Here is a 19,084-nt window from a genome sequence, read left to right as displayed (position 1 = left end):
GGCCAACAACTCCCGATTGCCCACATCATAATTTCGCTCCGCAGGCGAAAACTTCCTAGAGAAAAAGGCGCAAGGTCTCATAACAGAGCAACCAGGGCCTTTCTGCGACAAAACGGCCCCTGCTCCAATCTCTGAAGCATCCACCTCAACTTGAAAGGGAAGCGAGACATCAGGCTGGCACAAAAAAGGCGCCGAAGTAAACCGACGTTTCAACTCCTGGAAAGCCTCCACGGCAGCAGGAGCCCAATTAACCACATCGGAGCCCTTCTTGGTCATATCCGTCAAAGGTTTCACAATGCTAGAAAAGTTAGCGATAAAACGACGGTAGAAGTTAGCGAAACCCAAGAACTTCTGAAGACTCTTAACTGACGAGGGCTGAGTCCAATCAAGAATAGCTCGGACCTTGACTGGGTCCATCTCCACAGCAGAAGGGGAAAAAATGAACCCCAAAAAGGGAACCTTCTGTACACCAAAAAGACACTTTGAGCCCTTGACAAACAAAGAATTTTCACGCCAAATTTTAAAGACCATCCTGACCTGCTCCACATGCGAGTCCCAATTATCAGAAAAAAACAGAATATCATCCAGATAAACGATCAGAAATTTATCCAGATAGTTCCGGAAAATGTCATGCATAAAGGACTGAAAAACTGAAGGGGCATTAGAGAGCCCAAAAGGCATCACCAAGTACTCAAAATGACCTTCGGGCGTATTGAATGCGGTTTTCCATTCATCCCCTTTTCTTAATGCGCACAAGGTTGTACGCACCACGAAGGTCTATCTTGGTAAACCACTTGGCACCTTTAATCCGGGCAAACAAGTCAGACAACAGCGGCAAAGGATACTGAAATTTGACAGTGATCTTATTTAAAAGCCGATAGTCAATACAAGGCCTCAAAGATCCATCCTTTTTAGCCACAAAAAAGAATCCCGCACCAAGAGGGGAAGAAGACGGACGGATGTGTCCTTTCTCCAGAGACTCCTTGATATATGAACGCATAGCGGTATGTTCAGGTATCGACAGATTAAACAGTCTTCCCTTAGGAAATTTACTGCCTGGAATCAAATCTATTGCACAGTCACATTCCCTATGAGGAGGCAATGCACTGGACCTGGACTCGCTAAAGACATCCTGATAATCAGACAAGTACTCCGGAACTTCCGAAGGCGTAGAAGAAGCAATAGACACAGGCAGGGAATCCTCATGAATACCACGACAGCCCCAACTAGACACTGACATAGCCTTCCAGTCAAGGACTGGATTATGGGTCTGTAACCATGGCAGCCCCAAAACAACCAAATCATGCATTTTATGTAGAACGAGAAAACGTATCACCTCGCGGTGTTCAGGAGTCATGCACATGGTAACCTGTGTCCAATACTGCGGCTTATTTTCTGCCAATGGCGTAGCATCAATACCCCTAAGAGGGATAGGATTGTCTAATGGTTCAAGAATAAAACCACAGCGCTTAGCAAATGAGAGATCCATAAGACTCAGGGCAGCACCTGAATCTACAAACGCCATGACAGGATAAGATGACAGTGAGCAAATCAAAGTTACAGACAGAATAAACTTAGGATGCAAATTACCAACGGTGACAGGACTAACAGCCTTAGATATACGTTTAGAGCATGCTGAGATAACATGTGTAGAATCACCACAGTAGTAGCACAAGCCATTCCGGCGTCTATGAATTTTCCTCTCATTTCTAGTCAGGATTCTATCACATTGCATCAAATCAGGTGTCCGTTCAGACAACACCATGAGGGAATTTGCGGTTTTTCTATCACATTGCATCACATCAGGTGTCCGTTCAGACAACAACATGAGGGAATTTGCGGTTTTGCGCTCCCGCAACCGCCGGTCAATTTGAATAGCCAGGGACATGGTATCATTCAGACCTGTGGGAATGGGAAAACCCACCATAACATTCTTAATGGCCTCAGAAAGGCCATTTCTAAAATTAGCGGCCAGTGCACACTCGTTCCAATGTGTCAGCACGGACCATTTCCGAAATTTTTGGCAATACACCTCAGCCTCGTCCTGGCCCTGAGACATAGCCAGCAAGGCTTTCTCTGCCTGAATCTCAAGATTGGGTTCCTCATAAAGTAAACCGAGCGCCAGAAAAAACGCATCAATATCAGCCAATGCCGGATCTCCTGGCGCCAACGAAAAAGCCCAATCCTGAGGGTCACCCCGTAAGAATGAAATAACAATTTTTACTTGTTGAGCAGAGTCTCCAGACGAACAAGGTTTCAGGGACAAAAATAATTTACAATTATTTCTGAAATTCCTAAACTTAAATCGGTCTCCTGAAAACAGTTCAGGAATCGGAATCTTGGGTTCAGACCTAGGATTTCTGGTAACATAATCTTGTATACCCTGCACACGAGCGGCAAGCTGGTCCACACTTGTAATCAAGGTCTGGACATTCATGTCTGCAGCAAGCTTAAGCCACTCTGAGGTAAAGGGGAAAAGAAAAAAAAAATGAGAGAGGGAAAAAAAAAAACTCAAAATTTTCTTTCTTATAATCCCACTTCTGCAATGCATTAAACATTCAATACAGGCCTGGCATACTGTTATGACCCCAGTGGACAGGGTCTCAGAGGAACGTGTAAGTCTGCAAGATACAAAAATCCAGCTCATAGGGCTGTGGTAACTGGGTTGACCAAATAGCTACTCCTAACGCCAACACTAGAAGTAGCCGGGGATCATGCCTACGGTGATCGCTAGATAACTCGCGCCAGCCGGAGAATCTAACTACCCCTAGGAGAAGAAAACAAAGACCTCTCTTGCCTCCAGAGAAAGGGACCCCAAAGCAAGATACAAGCCCCCCACAAATAATAACGGTGAGGTAAGAGGAAATGACAAACACAGAAATGAACCAGGTTCAGCAAAGAGAGGCCAGCTTACTAATAGCAGAATATAGCAAGATAACTTATCTGGTCAACAAAAACCCTATAAAAATCCACGCTGGAGATTCAAGAACCCCCGAACCGTCTAACGGTCCGGGGGGAGAACACCCGCCCCCTAGAGCTTCCAGCAAAGGTCAGGATACAGATAGGAACAAGCTGGACAAAAATACCAAACAAAACTAAAGCAAAAAGCAAAGAAGCAGACTTAGCTTGAAAAACAGGAACCAGGATCAGAGGACAAGAGCACAACAGATTAGCTCTGATTTCAACGATGCCAGGCATTGAACTGAAGGTCCAGGGAGCTTATATAGCAACGCCCCTGAACTAACGGCCCAGGTGAGGATATAGGAAAAGACAGACGCTCCAGAGTCAAATCACTAATGACCACTAGAGGGAGCAAAAAGCAAAATCACAACAAAAAGGCCTGGGTCAATTTCATGACACTAACCCCACATCCATGGCTTGAGGACAAGATATTTTGGATAAGGAACGAAAAGTTTTTAAAGAAGGTCAAGCAATACCTGGCTGACCAAACCAGCATACTCCCTAATTCCTCTGCTACCTTCAACTATAGGGTCTCAAAGCTGGACACCTGGTATGAGCTGTCCCTCTATGCCTTGGAGGTATTGTGCTGCCCTGCCCCTAGTGTCTTGTCTGAGCGTGTTTTTAGTGTCACTGAGGGTCATAACAGACAGGCACTTTTACCAGTCAACAGAGAATGCTAACAGGCTCACTCTTATAAAAATGACAAAGCCTTGATTAGCCCCCACTTTTCCACACCACCAGATGACAGCATGCACATAAAGTATTTTTAAGGTTCAATATTTGAATGAGGCTCTCCAGTTGTTGCCTTCAAGGGGTTTTTGTATGACTGGATGACGCTTGTGCAAAGCCTTTGTAAGTGTAGGAGTACATCAACTACACTTAGTTAATTTTTTTATGAGGCACTCCACTTTCTGCTTAAAAGGGTGAATGGAAAACCCTCCTTATAAGTTTTTTCTGCCTTTGCACTGTGTACGGAGCCTTTATGAGTGTAGGAGTACCGCAACTACATTTTGTTCATAATATTTGAATGAGATACAAGAGTTGGGGCCTTTAAGAGTGCAATCAGGACCCTGATTGTAATTTTGGCAGGCTTTGCACTTAATTCATAGCCTTTTTGAGTCTATGAGTACCACTACAGGACAATTTTGTACAAAATGTGTATGAGGCCCTCCTTTATATCTAATACAGGGTGTATCTGAGTCTTTCTTTCATCAAATTGTAACATACCTGCCGGGATCACCACACGGCTTCCCATTCCCCACAATGCAGATACACCTACTTACTCACCAATCCTGGGCAGGCGGTGAGTTCTGTCTCCTGCTTGCTATATGCTGTAAGCCTCATGTCCTCTGCTTGCTGTTTGCATACTTACTGGCTGCATGCTTAGGGTGACCGCGCCTGCCCTTCCTGATTCTTAAAGAGACAGTACGCACATTTCTAATGTGTCCAAATCCAATTGCTAAGAAGCACTTGGTACTTAAGGTATCTCCACCAATGGGAAGATGCCTGAGAAACATGCTCTTTCAGTCTGTGTGCAACTACTGAGTTGCCAGGTCCTGTCATGTCGTGTCCAGTCTCTGATCTTGCCTGTTTCTGGTTTCTGCCAGCCTGGGTGCTGAGTGCCTATGACTGAATTCTGAACCTGTATCTAATTCTATCCTTGTCTGAATTTGGTCTTATACCTATACCTGTTCATATCTAAATCTAGATATGTCCCTACCCTGCTGTTTTTGTCCTTGTTCCTACTCCTTAAACCTAATAATAAATACAACCCAAAATGGACAACATCAAAAAAGATCTCTCACACATGCTCAGAAACTTGGGAAAAAGTTAATGGCAGAGAGATCACACAGAAGTACTGTTTGGACACTCCAAGACAGCCAGAATTTCCAGAAGAAAACAGAGTTCAAGTCCAAATAAAAAGAGTACAAATTTTTTTCCACAGTGAATCACATACAAAAAATAGTCAGAATTTAATCACAAAACAATAAGTTGTTAGCTTTTACAGCAAGGGAAGCTGAAAAAAACACTGAAAAGCGGTGAGAGCACCAATTGATGCTACATGCATTCATTAATAAAGTGCAATAGTGCATATCTTAGCAGGATTCACAGGACTGGGTAATCAGTATATATATTATACGGATCCCTCTCATGGATCCAGAATCAAGTGTTCCACAAAAACCTCTGTGAATGCTTTATTGCATTCCTCATCCTCACATCTGTGTTTTCACAGTAACCATTGTGGAGCAAATGGATTTTGATGAACGCTAAAAAGCGTGGCTGACTCAGCTAGACAAAGTTTTCAGTGAGGGTACTGGTAGCACTGTTGATTTTAAATCTGGAGACACTAGTGATCTCACAAACAAGTATAAGTAACTGCTTAATAAACGTACCCGCCTATGGTGGAATAGGGCTTTTTTTGAACGGTATATAGGATGTGACCTTATTCCTTGGGGACTACGTGTCCAGGTTTTCCCTTCATTTGTGGTGGATGACACTGAATTTATCAAACAATGGGAGGATGCTGCTTCCTTATGTTCCAGGAAGTTTATGGAATTACTTTCAAGATCCAATGATAAACAACTTAAGGAATTGGATGCAGAGCTTAATATAATCCAAGACGAGATAAATAAGTGCCTTACTGGATAAATGGTGACAAAATTTAAAAATGAGGTGGATACAGCCCTGAAAAAATGGGAGACTGAGTTGGTACAAAATAAAACTAAAAAATATCAACGTGATTTGGTGGATTGCCAACAGGACTGAGTATACAGGTGGCATAAATGCCATTCTTATAATAAAATGTATCCCAAGAGCCGTTCAACTTCGATCTCATCTATGTCCTCGGCTGAGGACAAAACACAAAGTAAGGATAGTTTTAAAACTTTGTTCAATAAGAGAGACCATGTGAGAAATAATGAGTGGAGAGGCGGAAGGTTTAATAACAAACGAAAGATGACGAGTGATGACTTCTCCTCATATGGACAAAAAATCAAAAACAAGTACCTTAGAGGTAATTAATTTGTCCACACATGTCTTCTCTGAACCACAAAAGAGGTCTTGGGGCTGGGATTGCAATTCTCTCCATGTAATAATTTTAATTTTTTTGTAGCACTGAAAGATCTCCATCTCTTCTCCCGGAAGATTATTCTTAAGAAGCTACATCTTCGGTCCTTTCCCACTTCCGAAATAACTGATCCCATTGAATTGGAGGCATTACAAAATTTAGAAGAACTTGAACAGGAATCCAACCCTAACGGGGTGAGTACCTCTCTACCTTCTATCTCTGCCAGATGTACCACTTACCCCCCCCCCCCGTCTTTATGCCGCCCACAGGTTGAAATCTTTACCAAATTGGAGATGGAGGATTTCAAGAATATAAATAATTATAAGAAAAGAGATAATTTGAATGTCTCCCAGAGACAAGCATTGCAAGAGATTAAAATGTGGGATGATGTTGTCATCTGGCCTGTGGAGAGGTACGAAAAAGAGGCCTTCAGGTAATTGAGAAATAAGGATACCTACACCCAGTTGTCACAGAATCCTCTTCCAAAATTTCAGAGCCAACTACAGACTGTTCTAGAAATAGCATGTGAAAGGGGTATAATTACGAAAAAGACTCTGGGTGGACTTCTGGTTCAATATCCAGTGATACCCACTTTTTATCTTCTCCCCAAGGTCCACAAAGATCCGGTGTCTCCTCCAGGGTGTCCTATTTTCTCTGGCATAGGAGGGCTGTGTGATACAACATGTTAATTTATCGAACATTATCTTAGGCCACAAGTGGAGATGCTGCCCTCTTATGTCAGGGACACTACGGACTTCCTGAAGTGGGTTGATGGCCTTGTCGTGGAAAGGGACATGATTTTAGTAACAGCGGATGTAGAATCATTATACACGTGGATGGCATGAGGGCAGCTAGATTTTTTCTTGAATCCAGTAATTTGGAAGCAGATTTGCGAGAGCTAATATTGGAGTTGTTGAATTTTATTTTGACACACAATTTTTTTGTCTTTAAGGACTGTTTTTTTCTCCAGAGACAGGGCACTGCAATGGGGGCGGCCTCTGAATCACAATGACTCCAATATCAGACTCACATATACGTACCATCACAATGAGATTTCCTTTCTTGATATTACACTAAAGGTACAGGAAAATGGATATATCTATACAGACATGTACCCTAAGGAAACCTGTGTGAATGCTTTGTTGCATTCCTCATCCTCACATACACGCTCCATGATAAAGGCCATCCCCACTGGACAGTTCCTCCGTGCCAGAAGGATCTGTACCTATGATTCATTATTTGAGGAACAAGCTGTGGACCTTGGGGAACGCTTTAGGCAACGTGGCTACAGTAGGCGTTCAATCAAGAAGGGGTATATGAGAGCAAAAAAGATCTGCAGGAATGATCTTTTGGTCGAGGGAAGGAAGGAAAAGAGGAAAAAAACTTGGGATTGTCAACCGAGATTCGTGTCTACATATAACCACAAAAGGGATTTGATGAGAAATATTATGGGTAAACGCAGACCAGTGTTAAAAATGTATCCGGTTTTACATAAATGCCATTCAGATCAACCCCTGATGACAGTACAAAGTAGTAATATTAGAGATATGCTGGTACAAAGCCATTCCATTGCTAAGACCCCAGATCCATTTGGAGCAGGAAGACAAAAAAATGTTTTTTTTCCATGTGGTGACTGCCTTGCCTGCAAGAATTTTGTGAGAGCCACATCCTTCACGCCATCAGATGGTAGGAAGGAATTCCAAATAAGAGAATATATCACCTGTGGCATGACATATGTGGTCTACTATGCAATCTGCTCTTGCAATTTGATATATGTAGGTCTAACATCAAGAGAATTGCGTGTACGTACACGAGAACATGTAAGAGATTTTGTGGCAGCACGTGACTTGGAGGATGTGGCTAGTTTAAAACCTATACCTAAAATATTTTTGATTGTATCATCAATAGTGTTGAGCGATACCGTCCGATACTTGAAAGTATCGGTATCGGAAAGTATCGGCCGATACCGGCAAAGTATCGGATCCAATCCGATACCGATACCCGATACCAATACAAGTCAATGGGACTCAAGTATCGGACGGTATTCCTGATGGTTCCCAGGGTCTGAAGGAGAGGAAACTCTCCTTCAGGCCCTGGGATCCATATAAATATGTAAAAGAAAGAATTAAAATAAAAAATATCGCTATACTCACCTGTCCGACGCAGCCTGGACCTCAGCGAGGGAACCGGCAGCGTTGTTTGTTTAAAATTCGCGCTTTTACTTGGTTACGTGAAGTCCCGGCTTGTGATTGGTCAGGGCGGCCATGTTGCCGGGACGCGGACCAATCACAGCAAGCCGTGACGAAATTACGTCACGGCTTGCTGTGATTGGTCCGCGTCCCGGCAACATGGCCGCCATTAACCAATCACAAGCCGTGACGTCACGGGAGGCTGGACACGCGCGCTTTTTAAAATGGGCGCGTGTCCAGCCTCCCGTGACGTCCCGGCTTGTGATTGGTTGCGCCGCGGTCAACCAATCACAAGCCGGGAGGCTGGACACGCGCGCATTTTAAAATTTTAAAATGGGCGCGTGTCCAGCCTCCCGGCTTGTGATTGGTTGATCGCGGCGCAACCAATCACAAGCCGGGACGTCACGGGAGGCTGGACACGCGCCCATTTTAAAAAGCGCGCGTGTCCAGCCTCCCGTGATGTCACGGCTTGTGATTGGTTGCGTCTCCCATGTGACTGCGACGCAACCAATCACAAAGCCGGGACATAATTTTAAAATCCTTAAGGACCTGAAATTACGTCACGGCTTGCTGTGATTGGTTGCGTCTCCCATGTGACTGCGACGCAACCAATCACAACGCCGGAACGTAATTTTAAAATCATGAAGGACCTGAAATTACGTCACGGCTTGCTGTGATTGGTTGCGTCCCGGTCACATGGGCGGCACGCAACCAATCACAAGCCGGGACTCACGTAAAGGAAAGAAAAGCGCGAATTTTAAACAAAGAACGCTGCCGCTTCCCTCGGTAAGGTGCAGGCTGCGTCGGAGAGGTGAGTATAGCAATATTTTTTATTTTAATTCTCTCTTTTACACATTTTTACATTAATGTTGTTTCGATACCGATACCCGATATCACAAAAATATCGGATCTCGGTATCGGAATTCCGATACAGCAAGTATCGGCCGATACCCGATACTTGCAGTATCGGAATGCTCAACACTAATCATCAATGCAATCCAAAAGATCTAAAAGTATGGGGTATTGATAAAGTTTGTGCTGGCATTAGAGGAGGTGATATGAAACAGAAACTGGCACAGAGAGAATGCCGTTGGATTACTGCATTGAATACCATCACCCCGGCAGGCTTAAACGAACAAATGTGCTTTAGTTTCTTTTCATAGAGATCAGTCTCTGGTCTTTTACTTTTCTTTGTTGCTGTTTGTGTGTTCTAATATGCTTTTATTTTTTATTTTTATATTTAGTCATCTTTGTGTGTTCTTACCGTATATTTGATCATGCAACTAGCGTTTTGGAAAGGATGTACTGGGTCTGAAGTTTGATGAAGGATGCCGTTTAAGATTTCCTGTGATATAACTACTCTCTACATGACGACCGACAACAGGAGGCCTTTATACTTCTTTTTTATATGGGAGTCCATTTTTTGTTTCTTATTTTTATTTTATTTTCTTTTTTTCTTTTTTTTTCACATTTTTGATAATTTTTTATGTATAATTTTTTTATGGTATTGTAGAATATGTGGTCACATTTTCTCGTTCACATGGGTATAATAATGTATAAATATATTATATTAATATGGAATGTACTAATTTCACTATATCATATTGCTGGTTATTTAATAATATGTAGTAAAATAATTTGTGTCACTTTGAGAATTTACCTTTGGCACTTTATATATCCCAGTGGTCTCTCTTTTAAGGGTCTCTGATTGGGACTTCTTTATAGTGATAGGCACTATTTGCACTTTATGGGCTCCCTGTGTTATAGGTTGGTAGCTTGATCTGTAGCAAACATGGTGTTAGGACTGGCGGAATGCACCAAATATTAATATTAGAGAATATGAGGTGCGTTCGAAGTCCGGGGTCCACCATGCAGAGATGACACCTGCTGCTGAGTAATGGCGGATGGACGCTTGCTCACATGTGGGTTAGACCTCACCCAGTGTGAATGGAAGCGAACTCTTTTGCTTCACAGAGTCGCCATAAATACGCGGTGCCCTGTTAGCAGTCACAGGGTGCAGCTGAAAGACACTAGTGGGATCCTTATGAATCACCCCCACTAAACTGGTGATTGGACTCGCTCTGACCCTTGGCTTTTGAGCCCAAGCCTGAGGACACCCTGAGTCAGATGCTGAGTCCAAGCAGGAATTCCCACCCTACACTGACCGGCTGTCAGGAAAGCGCACTGATTGCGCATGGTGCCGTACAGGCAGGCACTGCGAATAGACTCTGCAACGTTTGCTAAGTGTGCAGGTAGCACTGTCGGGCGCTAGGTAGCTTCCACCATTCGCGAGCAGTCATCAACACAAGGAATGGGAATGATTACGGAGCTTTCATCCATCAACAGACATTCATCTACGCACACATTATCAAGTTTATACTAGCGCATGGCCGTGCGGCCATGGAAACCTTTTATAGCTGTAGCTCTCAAGGACCTTCCTAGTGGTCCAATAGGAGCTGCTACAGGACCTGAGCATGTGACCCCCGACCTCCAATGGGAGGTCATCCTGTGGGCATGCTCAGTATGGGAAAAGCAGGACTTAGTCCCTGAAACGCCTGATCGCTGCTGATCAGTACTGGATACAAAGGCAGAGCCTGGAAAGTCAGCAGTAACCAAGCGCACAGCATCAGCTTGAGCCAGGCGCTGGGGCTGACGTCTCCGCTGAACATTTTCCACTGCGGCAGGAGGAGAATGGGAGACCGCAGCGGACATGATTCGAGATTCTCCCTGTGCAGCGGCGGGAACTCGACTCCCAACATTACCCCCCCTCCTAGGCCCCCCTCCCTGGGCCTCGCTATGCTTAAAGGCCGCAATGAACAGCGGAGCCCGAATGTGCTCAACAGGCTCCCAGGTCCTGTCCTCAGGGCCATGACCCTTCTAATCCACCAGATAGAATTTTTTGCCACGTACCACCTTACACCCCATAATAGTATTCACCTCGTAATCATCCATGGATGAGCCCGATGTCCCGAAAGATGATTCGGAAAACCGGGACATGTGAACGGGTTTTAGGAGGGACACATGAAAGGTGTTGGTGATACCTAGGCGTGGAGGAAGGGCCAACCGAAAGACCACAGGGTTGACTCGTTCCAGGATCTTGAAGGGGCCTATGTAGTGAGGTGCAAACTTAGTGGACTCAACTCGCAGCCTGATGTTACGGGCAGAGAGACACACTAAGTCGCCAGGAGCAAAGGTCGGAGCAGGGCGCCGATGTGCATTGGCAGAAACCCTCATTCTTTCCTTTGAGGCCTGGATGGCATCCTGTGTGTGGTCCCAAATGTCACATGCCTCCACCGCCCAGTCTGCCACCCTAGAATCAATGGATAACATGGGCATGGGCACAGGGACACGCGGATGCTGGCCGTAGTTAAAGAGGAATGGGGTCTGCCCAGTGTAGTCGGCTATGGCATTGTTCAATGCAAACTCCGCCCATGGTAGAAAGGATGCCCAGTCATCCTGCCTGGTGGAGACAAAATGTCGCAGGTATGTGACCAGAGTCTGGTTGGCCCTCTCTACCAACCCATTTGTCTCGGGGTGGTACGCAGAAGAGAGATTCAGCTCAATGCTGAGTAAACGACAGAGCTCTCTCCAGAAGCGAGACGCAAACTGGGGACACCGGTCACTGACAATTTTGTCTGGTATGCCATGTAGGTGGAAAACATGTTTAATGAACAGCGCCACCAAGGCCCATGCAGAAGGTAACCGTGGAAGCGGCACCAAGTGCACCATTTTAGAAAAATGATCGGTGATTACCCAGATAACGGTGCAGCTACAAGACTTGGGTCAGCCCACCACGAAGTCCATCCTGACCATCTCCCAGGGCCTGTCTGCCACCATCAGGGGGTAAAGTACCCCAGCAGGCCATTGCTGAGGAGACCGATTCTTGGCGCAGGAGACACACGCCTGAATATAGTCCCCGATGTCACGGGCCATATGCGGCCACGAGTACGTCCTCGCCAGAAGCTCAAATGTCCTCTTGGTCCCAAAATGTCCTCCCACCCTGGACGAGTGAGCCCAAGAGAGAACCTCCGGTCGCAAATTAGATGGTACAAAAGTCTTGCCTGGGGGCACACACTCTAGCAAAAATGGAGCCACAGTTCTCAGGCTCTTTGAAGGAACAATAAGCCGAGGCTCCTCCTCCTCTGATGACACAGAGGAGTGAGAGAGAGCATCGGCCCGAGTGTTCTTCTCCCCAGAGAGAAAATGGAGGGTAAAGTGGAACCGGGAGAAGAACAGGGACCATCTGGCCTGGCGAGAGTTTAGCCGCTGGGCGGTTTGTAAATACACCAAATATTTGTGGTCAGTGAATACTTGGAAGGGGTATCGAGCACCCTCCAGAAGATGTCTCCACTCCGAAAAGGCAACTTCGTGGCTAGCAGCTCCCTGTCCCCAATGGAATAATTTCTCTCCGCCGGAGTGAAGGTCTTGGAGAAGAAGAAGCAAGGATGCTTCCGACCTTGAGCATCCTTCTGGAAGAGGACTGCTCCAGCTCCGATGGAAGAGGCATACACCTCCAAGATAAATGGTTTATCAACATCAGGGCGATGTAAAATGGGAGCAGCAGCGAAGTGTGATTTGATAGAGAGAAAGGCTTTGGAGACCACCTCCGACCACAATTTGGGATTAGCTCCCTTTTTGGTGAGGGCAACCTGGGGAGCTACCAAAGTTGAGAAGTGGGGAATGAACTGGCGATAATATTTGATGAACCCTATAAAGCGCTGCACCGCTTTGAGAGAATGGGGTTCCTGCCAGTCCATCACAGCCTGTAGCTTGGTAGGATCCATAGCCAATCCTTGGGCAGAGATTATATAGCCCAGGAAAGGCAAAGACTCCTGCTCAAACACACACTTCTCCAACTTGGCATAGAGGGAGTTTGCCCGTAGGAGGTCGAAGACTTTGAAAACATCTCTCCGGTGGGAGTCTATATCTGGAGAGTATATGAGAATATCATCCAGATAGACTACAACAGAGGTGGAGAGCATATCCCGGAAGATATAGTTTACAAAGTCTTGGAAAATGGCTAGGGCATTACAAAGCCTGAAAGGCATCACCAGGTATTCATAGTGCCCATCCCTGGTGTTAAAAGCCTTTTTCCATTCCTCCCCCTCACGGATGCGAATCAGGTTGTAAGCACCCCACAGATCAAGCTTAGTAAATACCCTCACTCCTCGCAACCTATCGAAGAGCTCAGATATCAGGGGCAGAGGGTATTTATTCTTAACGGTGATGGCGTTAAGACCCCTGTAATCTATGCATGGACGTAGTTCTCCGTTCTTCTTCTGCACAAAGAAGCCCGCCCTGCAGGTGACACTGACATTCTAATGAATCCTCTTGCCAGATTCTCCTGAATGTACTGAGACATTGCCTCCATCTCCGAGAGAGATAACTGGTAAACTCGACCCCGAGGAGGCTCAGCACCAGGCAAGAGATCAATAGGACAGTCATAAGAGCGGTGAAGGGTCTCTGCAGCCCTCTTGGAGAACACGTCCGCATATGGCCAATAGTGATTGGGGAGAGAGGAAAGATCTGCGGGTACTTCAGTTGTAGCAACCTGAATGCACTCCCTCAGACATCTACCCTCACAAGATTCACTCCATCCCAGAATTCTCCCTGAGGACCACTCTATATGAAGAGAGTGGTAGTGTAGCCATTGTATCACCAACAGGACCTCATCAATTCTCTCGGGAATTACTAGACGGGATAATCTCCTTATGAGATGGAGACATGGATAAAGTAAATGGGATGGTTTGGTGTGTTATCTGTGAGGGCAGTGTCGACCCATTTACCACTCATACGGTCACAGGTTTGGCGAGCATCACCAGGGGTATTGCGTGTCGCTGGGCAAAGGCAGATGACATAAAATTGCCCTCCGCCCCGGAATCCACGCAAAGCTCTAACGTAAGAGTGGATGGGCCTATGGTAATTTCCCCCTTGAAGGACAGTTTGGAGGAAAACATCACCTTGTCTAGTGTACCTCCTCCTACAACCACTAGACGCTAACGTTTTCCCGACAGCTGGGAACATCTGGAGGCAAGATGTCCTGACCACCAGCAGACATGACAGACCTTGAGTGCATAAGCGGTCCGGGAGTTAGATCCCGCTCGTAACACCTCCATGGCCTCATGTGACTCTGACATCTGGACTGGAATCTCCATTCCAGAGGTTTGGCGAAGGTGGCAGCCAGCCGAAACCTCTGCCTACACTGGGCTCGCTTCAACCTTCGCTCGTTAAAACGAAGGTTGATGCGAGTTGATACAGCTGGTGGCCAAAGAGTCCTTCACATGGTCAGCCAGCCCCCTCCAAAATACAGGGATGAGGGCTTTATCTGGCCACTCCAGCTCAGATGCTAAAGTCAGGAAGTGGACGGCAAAGTGGCTGACCATGGACGAGCCCTGGGTCAATGCCAGCACTTGGAGCGCCATATCATGGGTGACTCGAGGTCCTAAAAAAACCTGTTTTAGAGTGCTCAGAAACAGCGGAGCACTCTGCACCACATGATCATTGCGCTCCCACAGCGGTGTAGCCCACTCCAATGCCCTGTCCAACAGGAGGGATATAATGAATCCCACCTTTGCCCGGTCTGTGGGAAAATGTGCAGCCAGGAGTTCGAGGTGTGTAGCTCACTGGCTCACGAATCCCCTACATGACTTGCTTTCACAGTATTTATCTGGCAGCGGGAGGCGGGATAAGGTCGGAACAGGGATGGCAGTGGACAAACTTGCTGCAGCCATGCTAGTAGCCTGAACAGTTACTGCGGTAACATCCACAGCTGAGGTTGTATGCCAACCTACCCTCCAGCTGCTGGATTTACTGCTGCAGTCGCTGTTCATCCGCCATTACTAGCCAGACACTGGCGCTAGTATAATGTTAGGACTGGCGGAATGCACCAAATAATAATATTAGAGAATATGAGGTACGTTTGCAGTCCGGGGTCCACCGTGCAGAGTTGACACCTGCTGCTGAGTAATGGCGGACGGACGCTTGCTCATACGTGGGTTAGACCTCACCCCGTGTGAATGGAAGCGAACTCTGTTGCTTCACAGAGTCGCGATAAATACGTGCTGCCCAGTTAGCTGTCACAGGGTGCAGCTGAAAGACACTAGTGTGATCCCTATGAATCACCCCCACTAAACTGGTGATTGGCCTCGCTCTGACCCTTGGTGGCTTTTGAGCCAGCGCCTGAGGACGCCCTGAGTCAGATGCTGAGTCTAAGCGGGAATTCCCACCCTACACTGACCTTTTATAGCTGTAGCTCTCAAGAACCTTCCTAGAGGTCCAATAGGAGCTGCTACAGGACCTGAGCGTGTGACCCCCGACTTCCAATGGGGCATGCTCAGTATGGGAAAAGCAGGACTTAGTCCCTGAAACGCCTGCTCACTGCTGATCAGTACTGGCTACAAAGGTAGAGCCTGGAAAGGCAGCAGTAACCAAGCGCACAGTATCAGCTTGAGCCAGATGCTGGGACCGATATCTCTGCTGAGCAGGTTCCACAGCGCAGTGCAGTGCAGTGGCAGGAACTTGACTCCTAACACATGGCGCTTGTGTACAAGTCCTATTTTGGACATTTGCGCAAGCGTTACCTGACAGTGATCCACAGTGCACATGTCTCCCTCACTGTCTATACTCCGGGGCATTGTAGACGGTGCCCAGAAGTGACGCATGCAGTCCAGTGACGTCATCTTGATGGGACTGTGAACCGCAGTGCCATGGTGGGTGCCAGAAGCGATGCAACTCCCGGCGGGATTGATGAGGCACATGCTCCGCAATTAGTGGCACCTGAGGGACAATTTGGGGTTCTATAAGAACATGCCTAACACACTGTACATCACCACCCCCTGACGAAGCCGACGCGAAACAAGCGTTGGGGCTACGGTGTGGACCCCCTTGATGCTGCAATATTGGTAAGGAATCTAGGGCTGGGGAGGACAGTTTTTTGTGGAACACTTGATTCTGGATCCATGAGAGGGATCCATATAATATATATACTGATTACCCAGTCCTGTGAATCCTGCTAAGATATGCACTATTGCACTTTATTAATGAATGCATGGGGCATCAATTGGGGCTCTCACCGCTTTTCAGTGTTTTTTTCAGTTTCCCTTGCTGTAAAAGCTAACAGCTTATTGTTTTGTGATTAAATTCTGACTATTTTTTGTATGTGATTCATTGTGGAATAAAATCTGTGCTCTTTTTATTTAGACTTGAACTCCGTTTTCTTCTGGAAATTCTAGTCCTTAAACCTGTAGTATCTGTACCAGCACCTATCTCTTTTCTGTTATTTTGTACAGTGTCAGTGATTCTTGTGTACCCTTGCTACTTCATTGTAAGTACCTTGTGTGAATCTGATCCTGTCTGTCCTGTTTGTACCTGTCTTCATATTGGTGTTGTGTGTACTTGATCCTGTTTGGCCTTTTCCTATGCTTGACCATGTTTGCGGTTTCCTATGCTTTACTGCATTTGCGGTTTCCTATGCTTGTTCGCACCTGCGGCTCTGGCTCTGTGCTGCACCTGTGACTCTGCTTCTGCTCCGCACCTGCAGCACAACATCTGCACAGTACCTGCGGCTCTGCCTCTGCGCCGCACATGCGGCTCTGTCTCTGACCCACACCAGCTGCTCTGATTCTGCTCTGTACCTGTGGGTCTGCATCTGCGGCTCCTTGTCTGTCCAGTCTTAACTGGGTCCTATCTATTTTCATATTTGTCTGTGTCCCAGTCCTTCCTAAAACTGTTGCTAGTCTGAACTGGGTCCTAGCCGTCCCTGCATTCAAGTCATACCTGCCTGTTTCCCACTCCTTCCTGAAATGGTTCCTGTGCCTCCAGTCTGAGCCATGCCAGCCTGCCTGCGAGAGTGTCAGCCATGCCCGCCTTGCTGCCAGAATGTCATCTGTGGCCGCCTGCCTGCCAGAGTGTTAGCCATGCCCACATGCAAGGGTCCGCCTGTACACCACCCATGTCCGTCAGTACTTGCCTGTCTATACATCAGCTGAGCCAGACAGTATATCCACAGTACTTGCCTGCATCTGTTGTTACAGCATCCTGTCCCCCTGGAGGTTAGCTTCTACTGCCAGACACCACAATGGAGTGGTACCTGGCAACTGCCTGCTGCACCAGCCTGAACTCACCACTAGAGGCTCCACTGAACATCAAGTTAGCTGCTTAGTCACGCCCTTCCAGGGTAAGTCTGGTTTGTGGCACAGTGGTGCCACAATCCTTGGTCATGTCAATCAGTTTGGGAGCGGATATTACACAAACCTTGTTTCCTTCATAAATTACACTGAAATTTCCACTGTTTTGATAAAAAAATATATTTTGGTTTACTTATATTATTTTTTTAAATCCTTTTTAAATGTTGCCTTATTTACAAGTCATTTTACAGAAAAAAAATTTCTTAAGCTTTTTTTCCTGTAAACTTCAATTTCTCATCAATTTTGAATGTTTTATTGTCAGTCTTTAAAGTGGAGTAAAAGTGTGACACCATTGTTCTTAGCAGCTATCTGGATGTGCTTCCAGGGGTCTTCTTCATGCTGTTCTCCTTCCATTAATCACTTTTTCCATCCATTTCAACATTTTCACTGTCACCCAGACCGCCTTGTAGGGTCTGTCGGAAAAATGCTCGGATTTTCCTTTTTCTCCCATTTACTCATTACTTGAAATGAGCATCTGAGTATTAGGAATTGCTCAGTTCGAGTAGCGAGCATCCGAGCATTTTAGTGCTCATTCATCCATACTAATGGTAACTGTCTCTGAACACCACTAGTGTTCAGGGCATGTGGAGTGCAAAAAAATGCCCTTATCAGAGACATAATTCATGAATATCTGTTATAATCTATTTCCCACAGACTTCAAAGAAAAAAAAAACAACATAACAATTTTGCCACCCATTGTTTGGGCCAAACAAAAAAGTTGTGCAGGTCTATGGTTTTTGATCTTGCGAAAAAAAATTGATAGCAACTGAAAATGAGGTAAACAGAAGACATTTTCATGACACTTCTGTTCCCATTCATATTTTAATTTGATGTAGTTCAAATTACTTTAACATTATTTTTACTTTTCTATGATCCCAAAATGGATCTAAAAAAAATGATAACTGGGTAGAGCCAGATAGTAGTAATAATAATAAGAACAGAAGAAAAAAGAAGAAATAAAATAATAGAGATAAATAAAATTCATAAAAATTAAAGCAATCTACTAAAAATACTTTGACATTTAAAATTGACATATGGCCCCAGAAAACAAGAAATGTAATCTTCAATTTGTACTATATTATAAATAAATCTCCGCCACTTCTAAACATTTCAAGGCAAAGTTTTCTTAGTATATATTAGCGAAATGTAACATATTTGTGACATATGTTCGCAGGCATTACCCTTTCTTCACATGTGTTGTGAGATGGAAAGAACTGTGCTAAGTGAGCTAGAACCAATGACACACTAGATAACACTTGTCAAGGGTGAGACCACTGTATTTTATTCTTGTTTCTCATAATCTCTTTGCTGCCAATGACATTGACTATTTATGACAGCTGGAGAAACAGACAAGGCACATACATAACACATGTGTGTCTTACATTGACTTTTTCCAGCCCTCACATAGGCCACAGATTTAATTCATTATATAATTCCAGGCTAATTTATTAATGTATATTAATGGATATCTGTATTCTACTATATGTACGTATTTTATATTTTTCCCTACCAGTCATTGAAATGCATTTTTTTCTTTATATCATATTTATAGCTTCTTATTTTTAACTGTTTTTCATGTATTGCAAATATGAGGTCACTTCTACAGCAAAATTACAATTCTCCTCCCTCCTCCTAAGTTGCAATATTGAATGGAAAAAAATTGAATTAAAGAGAATCTGTTA

Source organism: Ranitomeya variabilis, chromosome 2 (assembly GCF_051348905.1).
Source record: "Ranitomeya variabilis isolate aRanVar5 chromosome 2, aRanVar5.hap1, whole genome shotgun sequence".
Classification (NCBI taxonomy): Eukaryota; Metazoa; Chordata; class Amphibia; order Anura; family Dendrobatidae; genus Ranitomeya; species Ranitomeya variabilis.
The sequence above is the reverse complement of the archived record's forward strand: the minus strand, read 5'-3'. Positions refer to the sequence as shown.